At 41.0% G+C, this 20,282-nt stretch overlaps 1 protein-coding gene across 1 annotated transcript in view; it reads right to left on the bottom strand.

Moving 5' to 3' along the window:
• The window catches only part of CNR1 (cannabinoid receptor 1), a 29,543-nt gene extending 12,804 nt beyond the window's left edge, over nt 1-16,739 (bottom strand). Inside the window, exon 1 of the mRNA XM_040238815.1 lies at nt 16,549-16,739. The gene's annotated coding sequence lies outside the window, so the exon portion shown is untranslated. The remainder of the gene's footprint in view (nt 1-16,548) is intronic.
• Between the last annotated feature and the right edge of the window lie 3,543 nt (nt 16,740-20,282).

Raw genomic sequence — 20,282 nt, 5'->3', positions numbered from 1 at the left:
GGAAGGCACAGAGAGGGTAAGTAACTTGCCATTCACACAGCTGATGGGTGGCAGGGCCCGAATGAAATCAGATGTTCTGGTTCTAGAGCAATGCTGTCCCATAAAAATGGAATGCAAGCCACACAGGCAATTTTTAACTTTCCAGTATTAAGGGTACTGTGTGGATCACCACAAACTAGAGAATTCTTAAAAGAGGTGGGAATACCAGACCACCTGACCTGCCTCTTGAGAAATCTGTATGCAGGTCAGGAAGCAACAGTTAGAACTGGACCAGACTGGTTCCAAATAGGAAAAGGAGTATGTCAAGGCTGTATATTGTCACCCTGATTATTTAACTTATATGCAGAGTACATCATGAGAAATGCTGTACTGGATGAAACACAAGCTGGAATCAAGATTGCCAGGAGAAATATCAAGAACCTCAGATATGCAGATGACACCACCCTTACGGCAGAAAGTGAAGAAGAACTAAAGAGCCTCTTGATGAAAGTAAAAGAGGAGAGTGGAAAAGTTGGCTTAAAGCTCAACATTCAGAAAACTAAGATCATGGCATCTGGTCCCATTACTTCAAGGGAAATAGATGGGGAAACAGTGGAAACAGTGTCAGACTTTATTTTTTGGGGCTCCAAAATCACTGCAGATGGTGACTGCAGTCACGAAATTAAAAGATGCTTTCTCCTTGGAAGGAAAGTTATGACCAATCTAGACAGCATATTGAAAAGCAGAGACATTACTTTGCCAACAAAGGTCCGTCTAGTCAAGGCTATGGTTTTTCCAGTAGTCATGTATGGTTGTGAGAGTTGGACTATGAGGAAAGCTGAGTGCCAAAGAATTGGCACTTTTGAACTGTGGTGTTGGAGAAGACTCTTGAGAGCCCCTTGGGCTGCAAGGAGATCCAACAAGTCCATGCTAAAGGAAATCAGTCCTGAGTGTTCATTGGAAGGACTGATGTTGAAACTGAAACTCCAATACTTTGGCCACCTGATGTGAAGAACTGACTCATTAGAAAAGATCCTGATGCTGGGAAAGATTGAAGGTGAGAGGAGAAGGGGATGACAGAGAACGAGATGGTTGGATGCCATCACTGACTCAACGGACATGAGTTGAGTAAGCTCCGGGAGTTGGTGATGGACAGGAAGGCCTGGCGTGCTGCAGTCCATGGGATTGCAAAGAGTCAGACATGACTGAGCAACTGAACTGAACTGAACTGATCAAGGGTAAAAAGAAAAAGGTAAAATGTGAAATTAATCTTAATGGTATATTTTATTTAACCCAATGCATCCAAAATATTTTCAACATGTGGAACTCACATTAAATAAGAAGCTTTGGACTTCTCTGGTGGTTCAGACAGTAAAGAATCTGCCTGCAATGCAGGAGACGTGGGTTCCACCTCTGGGTCTGGAATATCCTCTGGAGAAGGAAATGGCAGCCCACTCCAGTATTCTTGCCTGAATAATTGCATGGACAGAGTATCCTGGTGGGTTACAGTCCATGGGTCACAAAGAGTTGGACATGACTGAGTGACTAACACACGTGGAACTAACCATACTTCAAGTGTTTAATAGCTACATGTGGCTAGTGGCTATCATACTGGATATCACAGGTCTGGAGTTGCTTTTAATTGTTATGGTAGATTATCTCCCTAATCTACCATCTGCCCACTTTCCCCCACTAATTCCAACTAATCAAAGCACTAGTAATGAAGAGAAGATTGAATTAGAGTTAGTACACCAAGATTAGTATCAGAGCTATATTTGGTTAAGTAGTTAATCCTTCTAAGGCTCATTATTTCATCTGTAAAATGGGAACAAGTAAGTGGAAGAGGAAAAGTGGAGGAAGATGCCTCAAAAATAGAATTGTTCTAAAAATTAAATGAAAGAAAATGTGCATGTAAAGTATTTAACATAGTGCCTGGCACAAAATTTAAGCCTGTAATAAATATTAATTATTGTTATCATTACTTAGTATAATGACTCTTTGCCATATATTATTAATTATACTTCCAGATAAGTCATTGGCTTAATTAGCTCATAGGCTGCTTATTCAATTTTTATTTTTCTCAGCACTTAGAGCATGAAGCAAATAAAAGATACACACATGGGTGAGAGAGGTGGAAGCTTTACTGAATGTCTATGATACTCCAGGCATCTGAGAGACTTTGCATATATTCTATCACTAAATTGTCATAACAACTCTATCAGGTGCTTATTTATAATCCTATTTTGCATATAAGGAAATGGAGGCCCTTATGTTTTAAATAAACTGTCCAGGTGTGAAGAATTTGTAGCTGAACCTGTGTTTCTCGGACTCCAGAGTTTCTGCCTTTGGACTTTATACTCTAAGGATGAACAATAACTAGGATAAAGCCATTCTGCATTTTATAGTATATTCAAGTCTTCCAGACTCTTACAAGCACCAATGAAGGCATTTTGCCAGCAGTAATTAAGACTACCTCCTACTAAATCACTCTTTCCTATCCCAGCCCATCTAGGTAAATCTGCCTAATGGTATGTCCTCAAGGATGAAAATGTTAGCATTTGGAAGAGCTATAATACTTTCTCAGTAAAGACAAAGAATCATGGACCTTATTTCAATAATGCAAAACATGCATGTCTGTGATTTACTCTATATTAAGATCATCACATATGTGATCACAATTTCCCATTTTAATGTGACCAAGTACTTTCATGAAAACAAACTAGCTTGTTAAAATCAGAGGCAGGGCATGGCATGGTTATGAAATATACAGTAATTTCTGTCCAGTGTAAGCCAACTTTATAATTAAAGAATGCAGTTTAACATGTACATGGATTTTGTGCGGTTCAAGAATCTTAGTAATGTCAAAATACCACTGTGCTCAGGCTATTTTAACAGTTAATGGCATCGTGGCAGGAAGACTGTTCTCTGCATTTTTGGTAATTCTTTCCTTTATTTCTACATTTGGATTATTACAGTAATTTCCACCTGATTATTTTTTTTGCAATGAGAGTGTTCTTTGAGAGTTCATTAGTAATACAGCTTAGGCTTTGTGGGGGATGCAGCTACCATTAATTTTGCTTTTGTTTGCTACTGGGAAAATCATAATTGCAAATTTTCAGCAAGATGCGTAGATGCACCTATTAAATAAGCAGTTGGTGTTTATTACTATTATACTAAAAGAATGACTGAATGACATTTAAAATGATTTTCCTAGAATTTTGCTTTTTTTAAAAATAAGCAACATACTCTAATTTAGGCTGTCATGCCTTTACACGTGCACGTGCAGTTGCTCAGTTGTGTCCAACTCATTGTGACCCTACGGACTGCAGCCCACCAGGTCCCCTGTCCGTGGGATTCTCCAGGCAAGAATACTGGAGTGGGTTGCCATTTCCTCCTCCAGGGGATCTTCCGGGTCCAGGTATTGAACTTGTGTCTCCAGCATCTCCTGCATTTGCAGGTGGATTCTTTACCACTGAGCCATCTGGAAAGTCCTTTGTAATAACAATAATAAAAATACTTTAATACATTGAATCTTATTATTTTTTAAAAATTTCAATTTTTTAGAATAATATCACCTGTTCTTTTTCTCCAGCTCTATGCACACCCACTTCTCCATCCACCACCTCCAAACTTATATATCAACCAGCAGCCTATAGTATCATCAAGAAATTTTCATGGGTTTAGCAGCATGGAATTTTTTTTAAAGTCTATTCAGAGTCCATATTTTTGCTTCTATAACTATTAAGGGTATAAAATATCCATGTTCTGCTTAGGATGAGCATGGAGTAAGTCTTCAAAACCAAACTTAAAATAGTCTTTTCTATATCAATATAATTTAATAACAGAGTATTTTAATCTTCATTGCCCCACTGAGGACCTTCTTTGTTTTAGAATGATACTTAAGTAATTTAGGTATTTGTCACTGTTGATTCTGGAGTCAAAATCCTTGTAGCATCTTGCGGGGGGGGGGAAGGCACTAAACAGTATTAGATTCCTGCATGATGTCATATCCAGGAAGGCAGAAAATCCTCTAAAAGCATCAGAAACACTGCTGCTCCCATTGTAGTTACAGACTGTATCGGCCCACCAGGCTCCTTTTCTAGATTCTAAGTTTGTAAATGCCAAGTTCATCGTGTCTAGATTGAGAGGCATTCAGGACATTAAATATAGGAGCCCTAGGCCAATTCTTCATCTGCTTGGCTAACCTCATAAAAGAGCATTGTGAATGGTTCAAGAGAAGGAAGGTGCCAGTGGATGTATTTGTTATGTTCCATTCATTTCTGGGAACAAGTCTGGTTTGTCTTAATTTGATCAAGAAAAATAACTTGTTCATGTATTTCTCTAAAGTTAGTACGGAAAATTTTAACTGCATTATGTCTAAGGCATGTCCTTCACATACATGGCAGATCTCATGTGCCAATGTTACAACTAGATGAACGATGTTTCTGTTACAGTTGAATGGGCAATTGAGTCTTTTCTCACTCTTGCCCAACCAGTTGAGCTTTGGAATTATTAAAGCAGTTTGGTTACTTATTGCATCATCTTCCACAGCAAAGTCAAAGATTGACTTAATTATCCTGATGATTCAGGCAAAAATACCAAATTCCTCTTCCTTGTGTTAATGTTCTCTTTCTCATATATTAATATAAAAGATAATTCCATTATGCTGGTAATGCTTGGTTGGTTCTGATAGCTTTAGCTTTTCTTGTATTTTGTAATATACAGCAGAAGTTATTAAATGCACCCTTTTCTCTGGTCTATTCTCACTAACAATATGAGTGTTAGATTTTTCATAAAAATACCAATATGAACTAAATAGCATTAGGATATTTATAAGGCTATATTTCAGTTCAAATTTAACCTTTATATATGCCTACTTATTTAACTTTTGAAGTCTTATTAAAACGTAAAGAATTTTAGGGCTCAAGAAATGATGCCTTTAAACAACATCAAATTAAGCACTCACTATTAGGTGACAATGCTAGAAGGAAAGCCTATCACAAAAGCAAATTAATGATACAAATGAACTGATTCCTTAGATTTGCTGACTCTTATAACCAATTCCATTAATCATTTAATTTTGCTCTGATATTGTGATGTTTCCTCCTACCAGGTGCCTTTACATTTGTGGAGGGAGAGGTGCCTGGTAGTAGGGGGAGATACCTTTTCTATATAAGCTGTAAAGAGCATAATTGAAGCAGCCATCTGTTAAAATAGAATTTGCAGCTTTTTGATTTCATAGAAGCCATGGTCCATATATAAAATACTCCATAAGATTGTCTTTATCTGGCATATGAGATTTGATCAATAAAGGTCAAAAGCAATATGCAGAACCCAGCTGGCAGGTTATCTTTACAGGTCATTGTCAAGGACAGCAATAACTTAAAATGCGTAACATGTTATCCAATGGAGCAACACACCTTTGGGTTTATTCATTCATCTTTCAATAACAGAAAAAGTATCTTCTCTTTGAATCCATGAACAGACAAAAGAAGTCCAACTGAAAATCAAGTCTTGTTTCCCCAGGCTCAAATCTCAAAGTGATTAGGTGACTAAGGTAATTAAATGCAAGACAGTGAAAATTCCAATTCCCAAATATTTTTCAATCAGAAACATTATGTGCCAGGCATCATGCTAAGGCTATGTACTATTTTTGTTTAATATCTACATAAATTAGGTGTTACTACAATTCCCATTCTACATATGAGAAAACTGAGGCTTAGAGAAGTGAAATGCTTTTGCCTAGGGTTTCCTACTAGAAAGAGTGGAGTTGGAACTTCAACCCAGGACTGCCTAAGTCAACACCTCTGCTCTCAACTTTGAGGTCCAGAAACCATTAAGACATTCTTCTTTCCATTTCTAAGGAAAAGGAAAGAACTAACTTTGAGAAAGGAGGTAATAAATATGGTACTTAATAATTTTATAAAATGAACAACTAAAATCAGAAAGAAAGATCTGCTAACAGTAAAAAAGTTGCCCAGAGCACTTGCAAATCATCCTTATCCCACAGGTTTTAGGGACAAAGTATAACAATTAACTATAAGCTATAAATCTCAGCCCTGGATTAGCACCTTCTTTGCAGTGGCTGTTGGCAAGTAATAAAATCTAACTTGTCTTTGCCATTATTAAAAAAAAAAAAACTTATATAGACCCTTTTTTTTCCTTTAGTAGTCAATTATAAGGACTGTGGACAGTAATGACAGTTTCCACAACACCTGCAAGGAATGGAGGGTGCACTTTCTTCATGTCTGAATGAGACATGATGGCTGTTAGTTGACAAAAGCTTGGAACATCCATTGCCCATACAGAGATATTCAGACTCAATGGAAATCACTCCACTTTCCACTGGGAGCAGAGTGGTTTTCTTAGGCCCAGAGAGAGACTGCCTTTCTGTGGTCAAGTTCTTAAGATCTCACCTGGAATCCAGGCAGAAGAAATCCTCAGAAGGACTCCAAACAGGGGAAGCATGTGACTGACTCCTGGCACTCAAAGGCACAGGCATAAGCTGTGTTATATGCAAGGTGGCAGATGGATATAAAGTTATAGGCCCTTTATATGCTTTGTGTAAAGTTTTTATTGGGCATGTACTCTGTGCTAAACACTGTGTGTGCACGTACTGAGTCACTTCAGTCAGTTCCAACTCTTTGCAACCCTATGAATTGAAGCCCGCCAGCCGTCCCTGTCCATGGGATTCTCCAGGCAAGAATACTGGAGGGGGTTGTCATGCCCTCCTCAGGGGATCTTCCCAACCCAGGGATCAAATCTGTATCTCTTAAAGTCTCCTGCCTTGGCTGGTGGGTTCTTTACCACTAGTGCCACCTAGGAATCCTGCTGAACACTGCAGATATTATATATCCATGTATCACACCTAGATAATGGATGTGGGTCAAGGAAACAAGGGAAACGATTTTCCCTTCCAACAAACCCTTCAAATAAGGTCCATTCATCTGCCCTTCCCCTCCCACAGAAGACAGTAGTGAGTAGGATATGAATACATGTAACAGGCAGATGGTACTTCATCATCAAACAGTACTGACTGGGGTAAATCCCCTTCCTACATGTGCTCTGAAGCTTTCTTCCTGAAGAGACGATAGGCAATGCTGAATCATTCTATAGCAGTCTTTCTTGTGTCTAAACCCTTCAGATCATGAAGACCTTGAGACCAGAGTAGAGACTTGGAGTATATGGTCTTGAATGTCCTCTGCCTGGCCCTGTGCCTGGCATTTAGTAAACAAGCATTCAGTGTTGGCAATAGCGCAGGGCTATCCTAGCAGAATGACTTTTAACTGTGGCTAGTTTTCTTTGGCATAAAGTCTGTTGATCTTTAGGGAAGTAAACCTGAGTCTTGGTCTTATACAAACATCCATCTGAGAAGAACTGCCCAGATATCAAAGTTACATGGAAGACATCAACAACTATTTATCCCAGGATCTTTGATCTCCGTTTCAAACAGAAGTTATATTGATGGCACGCAGAAGTTCTAGACAAAGGTTAGGTATTTACTTTTTATTCTGATCCTTGTTCAGCCTGGTGTATTACGAACCTCAATGTTTTGCCACATAAAAATGATGTATAAGAAGATTTTTTTTGAGATGCACAACTGTGAATGAATTCTAATTATACACTGTTGATAGACCTTTAGAGACAATATATAAAACTATGATTATAATGGACTTTTTCCTTTCCTCAAATGCATACTATTATGCACTGATTTTTCCCAAGTGGTTTCTCCATGTGCAAGAGCGTTTTCAAAACAACTTGTCAAGAGAAGTTATGTGAAAATTCAGCCACTAGATGGAGTGGCTTTTATAAGCCCTCAGGAATCAATTTGTTACTCAGTTCAGTGGATATAGTTCTTGCTTTGGTTGAGCAACTTCTCCTGCTACAACATTTTATGCGTTTTACAACTGAATTAATTTAAACATAAATAAGAAAACATGTTAGAGAGGGTTAAAATGGGTATTTACTATTGCCTACAAAAACAAAATTTCTAATTATTTTTCTGAGGTAAAAGGGCATTGAGAAAATTTAATATATTGATAAAAATTAATTGTAAGTATTTGGAGTTCTGCCTCAAGAAAGTAATTAAGAATGAGTAAAGGAAAGTAGTTATACTGAAAACAAATGACATGTTTATGCCAAGAGATGCTAAAAGTAAGAAGGGAATACCTTGGGAGCCCAAAATCAATTCTAATAACAAACTCAACTCATTTCTATTTTATGAAACATTTGGCTTTCCAATTTTCAATTATGAAATCACCAACACAGGTCATAATTCTGTGATGAAAAAGAATGGAAAATTATTTTCTATTCTTACAGAAGCTAAAATGGAATATTTCACAAGAGAAGTTAGTATCTGTTCAAATACTCATACAAATCAAGGATACAGTAGCTTTCTAAATAACTCAGTTTCCTTCCTATCATTTTCTTGCTGGAATAATTTTAAACATTTTTATTGTTAAGTTCAGGGTTCCATTTAAACGTGATTTTAAAAACTATGTACTTACATATCACCTACTTTAGTTGAAAATTACCTACTTTAATAAAAAAAATTTCAGTGTGTATGAGCAATACATGATATAAGCAGAAAAAAATATGCTTTCAAGATGCAAATTATAATGTACAAATAGAACTAGAAGAACTTGGTTTCAATAACGATGTAAAAATATGTTTTGGAAATGTAACAAATTGTATGCAAGGTCAGAATTTTCATGCCATTGAAACTATGAAGTAGTTCTATTATACTTAAGAGCTTGATTTTGAATTAAGGTTTGTGTGATACAGCTATATGATTTTGAACAGAGTTGAGGAACTAAAAGCATTGAGAAAAATGACATGAAGATAAAGAACTGGGAAATAAGATAGTTGAGCACAGGCTGGACATCTCAGCATACATCTTGAAGAATATCTGATAAATCACATGTGGTTTGGACGTGCACACCTAGTTAGTTATTTTATAGGTGTGGTTTGGAAGTGAACACCTAGTTATTTTAGAAGTTGTACATGCAAGCTCAGTCACTCAGTCATGTCTGACTCTTTGCTACGCTATGGACTGTAGCCCTCTAGGCTCCTCTGTCCATGGGATTTTTCTAAGCAAGAATACTGGAGTGGGCTGCCATTTCTTCGTCCAGGGTATCTTCCCGACCCAGGGTCTCCTTCATCTCCCACGTGGGGAGGCAGATTCTTTACCACTGAGCAACCTGGGAAACAACATTAAAGGTCAATGGCTCTGAAGGGATGCTCTTCAACCAGTAGCATCAGCGTCACCTGGAAACTAGAGAGAAACGTAGTCGCAGGTCCAACATCAGACCTACAGAATCCAAAACTCTGTGTTTCTGAGTTGGGGCACTTCTGTGTTTTCACAAGGCCTCCAGGAGAGTCTAAGACAGTCTGAGGTTTTAGAACCATTGTTAAAGATGATGGAGACCTGTGAAAAAGATTAGATGAAGGAGGAAAATAGAACTAACCTTTAAGAAGTATCGAGGTTAGGAAGAAAGAATATTCTATGAGTATAGGTTTTTCGATCATTGAAATGGATTGCAAAGGAAGCATAAAATAATATAAAATAATCTCCCACAGAAGATCTTTAAAACCAAGCTTTTTCTATTTGATTGAAACAGAACAATGTAGTCTAGCCTGAAAATGAGGGTAAGGAGTGAAGAACCTCTCAAGGATTTTCAGTCTCCAAGCTTCTCTGCACTTTTTCAGGAAAATTATTTGCTAGATCTTTTGTCCAGCAAAGAAAAGTGGCTTCAAGACATAACATGTACTTACTCAGCTGCAGACATAAATTAAAAACTGCATGCCATTTTTTCTTAATTCTATTTACAAAGCCTAGGCAAAGTTTGATAGGACCGCTAACCACATCTTTCAACACCATTGTGAAGGAACTTATGATTACTGAGCATAAAAGAACAGGAAAAAATAAAAGTATCACTCCAGCTTATTTTCTTTTTAAGCTGGAAATATTTCTGTTTGCTCTTCTTTTCCCCCAAACCATAAAATAATGTATCACAGGAGATGAACCCAGAAAATGACAAACTGAAATGGAAATTTTGCAGTAGGCCCAACCAATGCAAATCTATTGCAAATTATCTTACAGAACTACCCCGGTAATTATGCAATTTTCACTGCTTGTAGCTGGCAGAGATCTTTCAAAAATACCTACAAGTTATAAATACATGGAAATATATCCCCAAGCACTTAAATATATGACTCTGGGCAGACTGTTTCCTCTATATAATTATTTCATCAATAAAAATGGATCACAGATTACTCATAATTAGTTTCCTTAGCCGAGGACTAAAATCATTCAAAGATTTCCCCCTTTTCTGGTGTGTATGAACTTAGATCTAATTTTCTAAAGTAGTTGTATATTTTCTAAAGTCATATTCCCACATAGGCAAAAACACAGAATTCTTTGGGCAATCATTTGCTTACTTTGGTTATGAGCTAATCATGAGCTTACTTTGGTTGTGTAACTTTTTCAAATCTTTATTTCATTTTTCTTCATGTGCATATCACTTGTTCCCCACAACTTGTACAAAAGCTAGAGAAAACATTTGGAAATTCTGGTAGCTATGCATTGAAATGAGTTGAAAATATGGTCCGTTTAAGAAGTAATGCTGGAATAAACCAGAATATACAGATCACAGTGGTATTAAAATAAACTTCCCTTACAAAGGAATAAATCAAGTTGATTTAAATATAACTGAGTTAGAAGTAAACAAGAGTGACAAAGGCATACCACCTATGATATTGGTTCACTTGCTATATTAAAAACATATTTTTTAGCCGCCTGACCAACAGAGTTAGTTAGCGTTACTCGCTCAGTCGTGTCTGACTCTTTGCGACCCCACAGACTCTAGCCCACCAGGCTCCTCTGTCCATGGGTTTCTCCAGGCAAGAACACTGGAGTGGGTTGCTATGCCCTCCTCCAGGGGATCTTTCTGACCCAGGGCTCAAACCTGGGGGTCTCCTGCATTGCAGGCAGATTCTTTACTATCTGAGTCACCAGGGAAGACCAACAGAAATCAAGGTTATAAAATTTCCCCTATTCAAATGTCTATACGTGAAAGTGGAAATTTGGTTTTATTTTTTTTTAAGCATACTGGAATTTATCACCAATTTAAAGGTAAGACTCCTTTTAACTCAATTTACAGAACTCATATTGACTCCAATTATCTCCTCTAAATATATGGCCTAAAGAATGGATAAACAAATGATAAAGGAAAGAGGGGAACCCTCCCATGTCAACATAAACTTTGAAAAACATTCTCTCCTAATTACATTTTATTTTAATTATATTTAAATATACTACTGACATACACAGTTTGTGAAAGCATTTGCCAGTATATTCAACTCCCACAACAGATTGCCTGGCATGTCTTTGAAAAACGCTTCTGCTTTTCTTTAAAAAGCAATAGCATAGAATTTGCGAGTGGGAATAAAAAAATAGATATTACACTGTTGAATTTTGGAAACTATGCTGTACTTTATCTCCTGAAGTGAAAAAAATTTTTAATGCTATTCAGAGTTGATAATGATGGTAAGGAATCATGCCAAAGGTATCCAATTTCTTTTCAACGAATCCAAACTCTAAACAATTAAAAATCCAAATCAGAGTGGGAAAATAAGACATTAGATAATAAAATATCATACTTCTAGGGGAAAAAGATTTTTCATCTGTGTTAGAAGAAAAAGGAACTTAAATCCTTTCATTCAAAAATGCAAAATTTACTTTGAGAGGCTTATTCGAAAGGACAGACTATAATGCAATAATAGCACTAGGGGGTAAAAAACAATGAGTCGGCCAAAACAAAACAAAAACAAAAACACGAGTTCCCATCTGGCCAGTCTCAACTCACATATTCACTAACAAAAGAAAACAAGCAAAGCAAAACTTTGAAAGCTTTCCTAAAGTGCAGGTGTGAACATTTCCCCAGCTGGGGCTAAAACGGAACTCATAGTATTTCAGTACGACTGCAATGACTCTGCCAGACCCATTTGCTCAGATTAGGGGAGTAAACAGTTCTTTCCTCAAAAACCCATATGAATGCACCTCTGAACCTCAGAATTCCATGCTCCCTAAGTTATGAAATTAACCTGTCCAAGTGAAACTTTCAAATTAGAGGAGATTCCAAAGTTATTCACCAATCATCTATAAGAAAAGTACTTCAAATATATGGAAAGCAGCCATGAAAATTAGATCAAGAATATATTCGTCATCTCAACTGCCCTAGAAAAACTGTTACAATGAAATGTACTTTATTTTCCATGAGGCATCCTGTTCAGTAAAGAAATATAACCCGGGAAAGCTTTTTAGTAAATATTTTATGGTAAGAACTAGGGGTAATCACACTGATTACTTGAGGCAACAACTTTGACCTCTGATCACTGATGTCATAAACATACCTATTATCTATGCAGGCCTGTTTGAGATAGAAGTTCATCTAACCTCATATCATTTGAGGAGTACCAAGAGAAGCACTGGAAAACCATTAAAACAGCCTTCCCCTTTTCTCCTCACAAATTTCCCATAGTTTTAACTTACTTTTAATAGCATTATCATGTGTTTTATCCAAGAAATAGAACTATATTAATATGCATCTTGTGCCATAGTGATAACTTTGTGTGTGTGTGTGCATGCTCAGCTGTGTCCAACTCTTTGCAATCTGTGGACTGTAGCCCACCAGGCTCCTCTGTCCATGGGATTCTCCAGGCAAGAATACTGCAGTGGGTTGCCATGCCCTCCTCCAGGGAATCTTCCCAATCCAGGGATGGAGCCCATGTCGCTCATGTCTCCTGCACTGGCAGGCAGGGTCTTTACCATAGCGCCACCTGAGAAGCCCATAATAACCTTGTGTTATCCTCTCCCAACTTTCTTCCCAAGATTAATAAACAACCAGTGAAAATTGTGTTAAACACAACAGTCAGTGTTTATAAGAAACTATAATTGAATGTGATGCTGCCCATCCTGGCATCTTCGCAAGATTCTTAGAACATAGGAGACCAGAATAGATTTCCACTCTCCTGGAAAATAAGAACAGTCTTGTTTTGATTCAAGGTGGGTACTTCCTTTGGCCTTGAGTTGTCCATGTCCATCTGCACAGTTCCCTTGAATTTGGACATTTCCCCAAATTTGTAGAATTTATTTAAAATCTGAATCATATGTTCAAATATATCAAGCAACATGTCTCAATTTTTAATTTAGTTGTGATTATACATCCAGGAAAAAATTTTGTTCATATACACATATAAAGGTGTATTTATACATCCTGTCATCTTAAATTCTGCAATCTATAACTTGACATTACATATACTCTAGATGATATTTATTGTTTCTTTTAGTCCAGAAAATATTTGGGAGAAAACTAAGTTGATCTGCAATATGTTATGAGGTTAACTCAATCTAACCTAAGAATATAGATTAGTGGATAAATGGTTATCAAAACATTAAAGAGCAATTTAGTTACAAAGTGCTGAACCTTCCAATCCCTCAAAAACAGGATTCATGTGGTTATACTGTAAAGTTAACATTATCATGAGAACAGGATTAGGAAAGAGCTAGAGACTCAGAGGGAAAACAGGAGGCTAAAATTTTACCAATGCAAAATATATCCAGTGGTTTTGATTTCCTCATTAACTTTTCCACCAGCCTTCATCCATGAAAAAGAAAAAAAAAAACAGAAGAGTTTGTGGTCCCTCAAAATATAGATATGCAATATAGAAACCTGGCCTTGGCACAGTTTTTCAAACAATGTTGGGTCCAGGTGATTTCAGAGTCAGAAGCAGAATTATAAATAATTTAAGCCCAAAGGCTGGCTTCACTCTAATTTGTTAGTTCAATTAGAAGATGATGAATACAAAAATAAAAGAGACAGACTTACACTGGTGGTGACACAGCATCCCTTTTTGTAGGAATGAAAGCTCTCATCTGTGTGCTTCACGCAACGGAGCTACCATCATTACCCCAAGAATAACAGGCAGCAGACTAACAGACAGGCTCCATCTTCCTAACCAAATTCAAGATGCTATAACCAAATCTTGTTTTACTCATCATGTGTTGTTAGGTATTTCCAAATTTGATTTATTACTCTCTTTTGCAGCATTCCTGGAGAGCTAATTATGGGAAATAATCCTTTTCCTTATTAGGCCAACTGTTTTCTGGGAAGAAACATTTGGTAAGCCTGGTGAACTAAAAACTGCTATGAAAAGTTCCATTTCATAATAGTTTATTCTAATAAGCCAAGTATTCCAATTCTAATTCCACCTAATAGGCAAGACAACCTCAGAGCCTGTCTAAATTTCCTGGTGGTGAATATTAGTTCCGAGTTAAAGCAAAGATGTATGTCACACCATTGTTTTGAAAGAGTTTTTCAGGCTTTGCCTTAGTAATTTAATAAGCTGACACCGCATACTAAACACATATCAGCACAACCACTGGGATTGCTGCTTTCTTGAGAAAAGAGGTAACCCAATTCAAGGAGTTTTCTTTTGGAAGAGGCTAGGACAAGCCACAAATATAGTGGTTCTTCTGGAGAATTTCATTCCCAGCAGTTTCGTCTTGGTAACATTTAACAATTTCACTATTTTAACATTTTGAAATGCCAAAAAGAACACAGTGATCCTGCAGCTAGGCTTATTAGAGAAGAACAATCTCACAGGCGAGACAGGGAGGCACGTGGTCCACTGGGAAAAGGGTAACAGAAAAAGACAGAAAACAGTAGATAACAAACAAAGCCAAGCACTACTCCAATGTAAGATGGGACTTTTTTTTCACCGGAAGGTGAATCTTCTCTCTCCAAAGTGAATAATGTCATTTATAGCTTCTTTTAAGGGACAGGGCATAACATTCTTTTTAATATGCATATTTACTGATGCTGTCTATTAAAGGGGGAGATATGAATATAATGTGCCTTTTAACCAAGAGTATGAAAGCATAGTAATTTTCTTTATGAAAGGTCAGAACCAAGCATTATCCCACTGTGGCATTATTTTACCCCAGAAAGGCTTAGGAACACAAGGAAACCGTTTCCAGTCAAACACCTGATACCTACCTGAGCCAAGACTGCTCCTTGCCTGGAGTACAGACATCTTTAGAATAAAAAGAGTTCATTTACAGTAAGTTCTCTTGATAACCTAAAATAGTTTTTAAAAACCATATCCAAGTGTCTTGCCTAACTGTGGTAACTGTTATTGCACCTACAGTAACTGCCTGCAGTATGCAATGTTTAAAATTCTGGAGATGCATGGATTCTATTCATGTATAGGTAATCAGAAAATAATCTGTGTCACTTAAGAAACTATACCTAGCCCTTCTGAGAACATTGGTCCTAAATGAGTTAGAGAACAGAGGAGGGGCAAGGAGTATCAGGGAAAAAAAGGACAGAGAAAAAAAATCAATCAGTGTATCTTCTCCTGCAAACTGTCAGAAGGGTGGGATTAGAAAAACAACACTTTAAATCAGATAAAGTCCTATGGGAACCTTAAAGGTTGGTTGCTCTGAGCTTCTCAGGATTCTGCAAAATAGATTGATGGCAGTGGTCACCCATTGATACTCAGTGTCCACTGAGTTTCCTCAGAGAAACTGCATTTCCCCCATTGTTCAAAAGATATTAACTTGGTAATAAAAATGAGAAGTTATGGAACCCACTGAGATATATTTCAACACCTTTAAAACCAGTAGATCTGTTCTAATCTCTTATTGGATTAAATGCCCGAGGATGCTAATACGTGAAGAAAATAACAACAAAGGCAAGAACAGCACTTATCTAAAGGAAAATAAAAAAGATGCAAGACAAAATAATGAATAGTTGACTCATTTTTTTCTCATCTGTTCAACTGAAAACTAAAATCAGAAATACGCATGATGCTTTTAAACTTTCAAATGACCAAATGACAGTTTCTCAGGTCTGTCACAGCAAACACATTCTCATTCACAGGAGCTGATCATTTGTGATTGTGAGCCTTGGCAAGAAATGTCTTTTAAACAGACAACATCAACTTTTTTTCATCTAATGGCTACTTCTGAATTCAATGGTTCCATCACCATTCAAATTTAGTTATCAGTTAAATGCTAATTTCTTTTTCCTCAAAGAAAAGTGTTTCCTGTAGCTATATTTTTATATGCAAAAGTTTATTACTTGATATACATTTCTTTATATGACATTTAATAATCTGACTTTGGACAGCTTCTAGGTTTGGTGCAGAGATCGATGTATTTCTTCAGGAAGACTCAGCTGCTGATAGGGTTTAGAGACATTAAGCACCAACTCAAGCACCCGTTTTTCAAACATGCACAATTACACATTTTCCACAAACAGACATCAGTGCATACAGACAGCCAGGTGGTCACACATTCAATAACTAGTAAATGGTAGAAACCTCCAGAAGTAGCACAGACCACAGTTAACAGACTGGGGCTCTACGGCTTAGTAAACACCAGTGCACAATTCGCTCACACGGAATCAGAACTCCACGAAGGACACTTGGGAACCACACTGGTCAGCACCCGAGGGGGCGGGAGGCGGAAGAAGTATTTACAAATGCAACTCTACCAGGTCTTACCCTTCGCATCCCCCGGTCCTTGCGGGAGAAGCTCCCTCGGCACCTCTCGCCCAGCGCAGGGGCTGCTTCTCTGCTTCAACGAAACGTCCCCCCACCTGACTCTACGGAGAGCTCTGCCGGGAACCGAGGCGCCCCGCCCGGGCCAGGGGAAGGCACTGGCGCCGCGGGAGCCGAGAATGAGGCGGAGGCGGAAAAGAAGTGGAGAAGGAAGGGGTGGCCGAGGGAGTCGCGAGAGGGAGGCGGCGCCGGCGCGGGGATGCGGGCGAGGAGGGGTGGGGTGGAGCGGCGTGTGCCTCCGTCGGTCGGTCAGGAAGTCAGTCGGTCCGCTCAGCCCGCGCGCCGGCGTCCCCTGCCTCCAGCGCCAGCCCGCGACGGTGATCGGGACTGGCGCCCCCTGCGCTCGCGAGCCTCGCCCCTTGCCGGGGCTCCTCGCTGGGTCCTCCCGCTCGCCCCGCCTGGCCCGGCGTGGGGCCGCCCGTTTCCGTCAGCCCGGGCGCCCGTCGCCTCGCCCGGCGCGCGCGGTCCCCGACTCTCCCTGCGCTCGCGCTCTGGCTCCCTCTCGCTCCGGTCCCATTTATGAAGCGCGGTCCCATCACGTGTTAATGAGCCTTTGTCCTGCCCTGGCAGCGGCGGCGGCACAGACCCCGCCGAGGGAACTGTGCGGGGAGGGACCGGCGCGCGGCGCCCGCGGCTCCAAACTTTGCTGGCGCGAGGGGACCTGCCGCTGGCGCCGGCCCCGGGGCCAGAGGGGACGAGCCTCTCTGGCCCGCGTCACCTACTTCTCTTCCTCCTTCTCTGCCGCCGCCGCGGTCCCCGGGGGCCCCACTGCCATGACCTGGCTCTCCTTCCAGACTCTCACACTCTGGCCGAGCCAAGAAAGGGCTCGTGCCTGCACCGTCCCCGACCTCGAGGCCATGAATCACGCGCGCCCAGCCAGCGCGCAGCGACACCACCTTGCGCGGGGGTCACGTCTGGGCCAGCGGGCTGAGCCGGAAGGGAAGGGGGAGAGGAGAGGCGAGACTAGGCGGCGGCGAGCCCCACCCAGACCCCCCCAGTTCCGGGCCGCTTCCGCGGCGGGCGGCCACTAGCCGGGCCGGGGTCAGGCGAAGCCCGGGGACCGCGCCGCGCAGCCCCCGAGTCCCCGTGCTACCTGGCAGAGGCCACGCGGCCACCTGTTCTCCGCCCTCGGGCGCCGCCTGGTTCCGCGCCGGGCGCCTCCTCCAGCCTCCGCCTTCCCCGCCCGGCGCGGACCACTCGGGCGCGCCCCACCCGGCCGGCCCCGGCTGCAAACATTTGGGCTCCGTAGGCGGCTGGCTCTGCGCCTTCCTGCCCGGCGCGCCCCCTCCCCAGCCGGGGTTGGGGGGACCCCGCGCCTCGCACCTTCTTGCAGGAAGAGGACGCCCCCTTCCAAAGCCGGGCGGGGGGCGCCCGGGGCTCGCGGGCAGCCGCGGCAGGCGCCTGGGGATCCGTGGTGCACCCGGCTGCCGCGGCAGGAATTAGGGGACATGCTCGTTAATTGGTTCCACTATCAGCCGCTGTCTGCCTCCCGTGTGCACGGATCAAACCTTAATTGGTCTTTACATTTATCATGGTGAATTGCGAACCTACAAACAAGCCCCAGCCGCTGTTTCAGCAGAAAAGGCCCTCCCCCTTCCCCCGGGGCCAGGCGGGGCTGTAGCGGCGGCGATCCTGGTTATTGAGACATCTTTCTCTCTCCGGAGTTGGGTTGGGGGAGGACTGCCTGGTTTCCACCTGATGCAGCCAGGTCCTCCGGCCCCAACAGCCCCGCGGAAAACCCTTGGTTCGGTTCCTTCACAAGCTCTCCTCTCCTTGACAGCCTCAGCATTCGTTTTATGACATCCCGCTAGGATCCGGCAGTTTCTGCCCAGTCCTCATCCTGCACGGGCTCTGGTTCTGATCTCTAATCTCGCCTTGCCCAAGCCCAGAGCTCAACAATCTGAACAGATCTGGGCCCCATATTTGGACTACGTGATGAGAATCCGGAAAAGCGAGCCTCTCAAGGAAAGGAGAATTGATGCAGAGGAAACCCATGGATGGTGGGTTGAGAGTCCTGGATAAGGGGAGGCTGTTGAGTGCCTTTTGGAAATCTCAATCCAAATCACAGAAAATACGCAGGGCTCCACTGAAGGCTTTGAAGATCCCTTAAACTGCTTTAGGCTAGAAAAAGTATTTCCCATTTCCCTATCAGGGAAATGGACATTTGCAATAGAGTCCACAGCGGAAATGATTAATTTCTGCTAGGTAGGTAGACGGAATAAGTTATAAACAAAGATCTGATGGACCGGTCAATCGATGGCGAGTGGGTAGATGCGGGATTAAATCTGATGCCTGGGGCAGACTCTGCTTCCGTCTGAAAAAGCCCCTTCAACCACTTGCAAAGTGAAGACAGCTCTATCTAGAGATTTAAAGGGGGTCGGGGGAGGGGGGAGCATTTGTTCCTTTTTTTCTTTTCTTTTTAGGGGTCATGGTTGTTTATTTTACTTTTACCTTACACCCTTGGCAGGGGGATATATTCGCAAAGTTTTGCCCCCTTGTGACCTTACAGACTTTAATGTCCCAAGTGACCTGGCGATTTGATAAGAACTAGTTTGCCACTTCCTGGTAGCGTAGGTTCAGATGTTTGCTAGTAGGATCTAGACAGCCCTTTTGATGATGATAGGTCGTCTTTCGGGTGACAGGAAAGGCTAGGAAGTTGGGCTTCTGGAGGGCTCTTAGGCAGCGGGGTTTCACATGGGAGCTGCCACGTTTCTCTGTAGCATGATGACCTGTGCTCTAGGGGTGGCCGAGGAGTTTAGTATCCTTTGGAAATACAACGCTGACACTTGTGGGGTACCCATTATAAGACATTCTCCCAATTACCAGTCTGCCCCTTGGTGGTCAACCTCAAAAATTTAAGGGTGGAAACCATTTATAACCTAGGGAAGGAATTCCATGGAAATCTTATATCTCAACTCAGCCACACCAACTTTTGCTTTGCCCTAAAGAAGAGCAATCTAATTATTTTAATTATCTCTAAGTCATCCTAAATCTCTTTTGATTGATGGTGGATCTCTTCACTGAATTCTGAAATTCCAAGCAGCAACCAAGGATCCAAAATGACCTGAAATCTATTTGTTGAGTGACTGGCCAAAGTGACCTGTAGACAGTCACTCATTAAGAATCTAATCAAGTAGTGACTCCAGCAGCTATAACTGTTTAGCCTGTTATTCTGTTGTTGTTCAAGATGAGGCCTCGGGAGGTGGGGGAGAGAAGGCTGGAGCCTGACAGCTGGTGAATTGTACTCACTTTCCATTTAGAGCTCAAGGATAATGCTCAATAATGGAGTCAAAATTTGACTTGTGACCTGGCATTTTATCACCACGAGTGAATGCTTTGTTGGAAGTGAGAGAGTTATTATGTTGTTTAGAAAATGCCATTCTTGTAGGCATGCTTGTCTATCTTTAAAATTTAAAATCTGTCTTCAGCTCATCAGGGTGGTAGACTGTCAGTCAAAGAATGGCTATACTTTTCCCTTGGAGCTGGAAGATGGGCAGACGGCTGATAGTGTGAAAGCAAGATGCTCCTCTGTGCCTCCGAGTTCACATTTGGCAAGGATCACCTTTATATGGGAGGAAATGATTTGGTTTTCACATGTGGTTGGCCAGCCAATGTCCTCATAAGGGAGTCAGCAAGAATGACAAATACAAGCTGTCAGCATCCCGTTCAGGAAGACT

Source organism: Oryx dammah, unplaced genomic scaffold (genome assembly GCF_014754425.2).
Source record: "Oryx dammah isolate SB20612 unplaced genomic scaffold, SCBI_Odam_1.1 HiC_scaffold_4, whole genome shotgun sequence".
Lineage (NCBI taxonomy): Eukaryota > Metazoa > Chordata > Mammalia > Artiodactyla > Bovidae > Oryx > Oryx dammah.
This window is presented reverse-complemented; position numbering and strand designations above follow the sequence as displayed.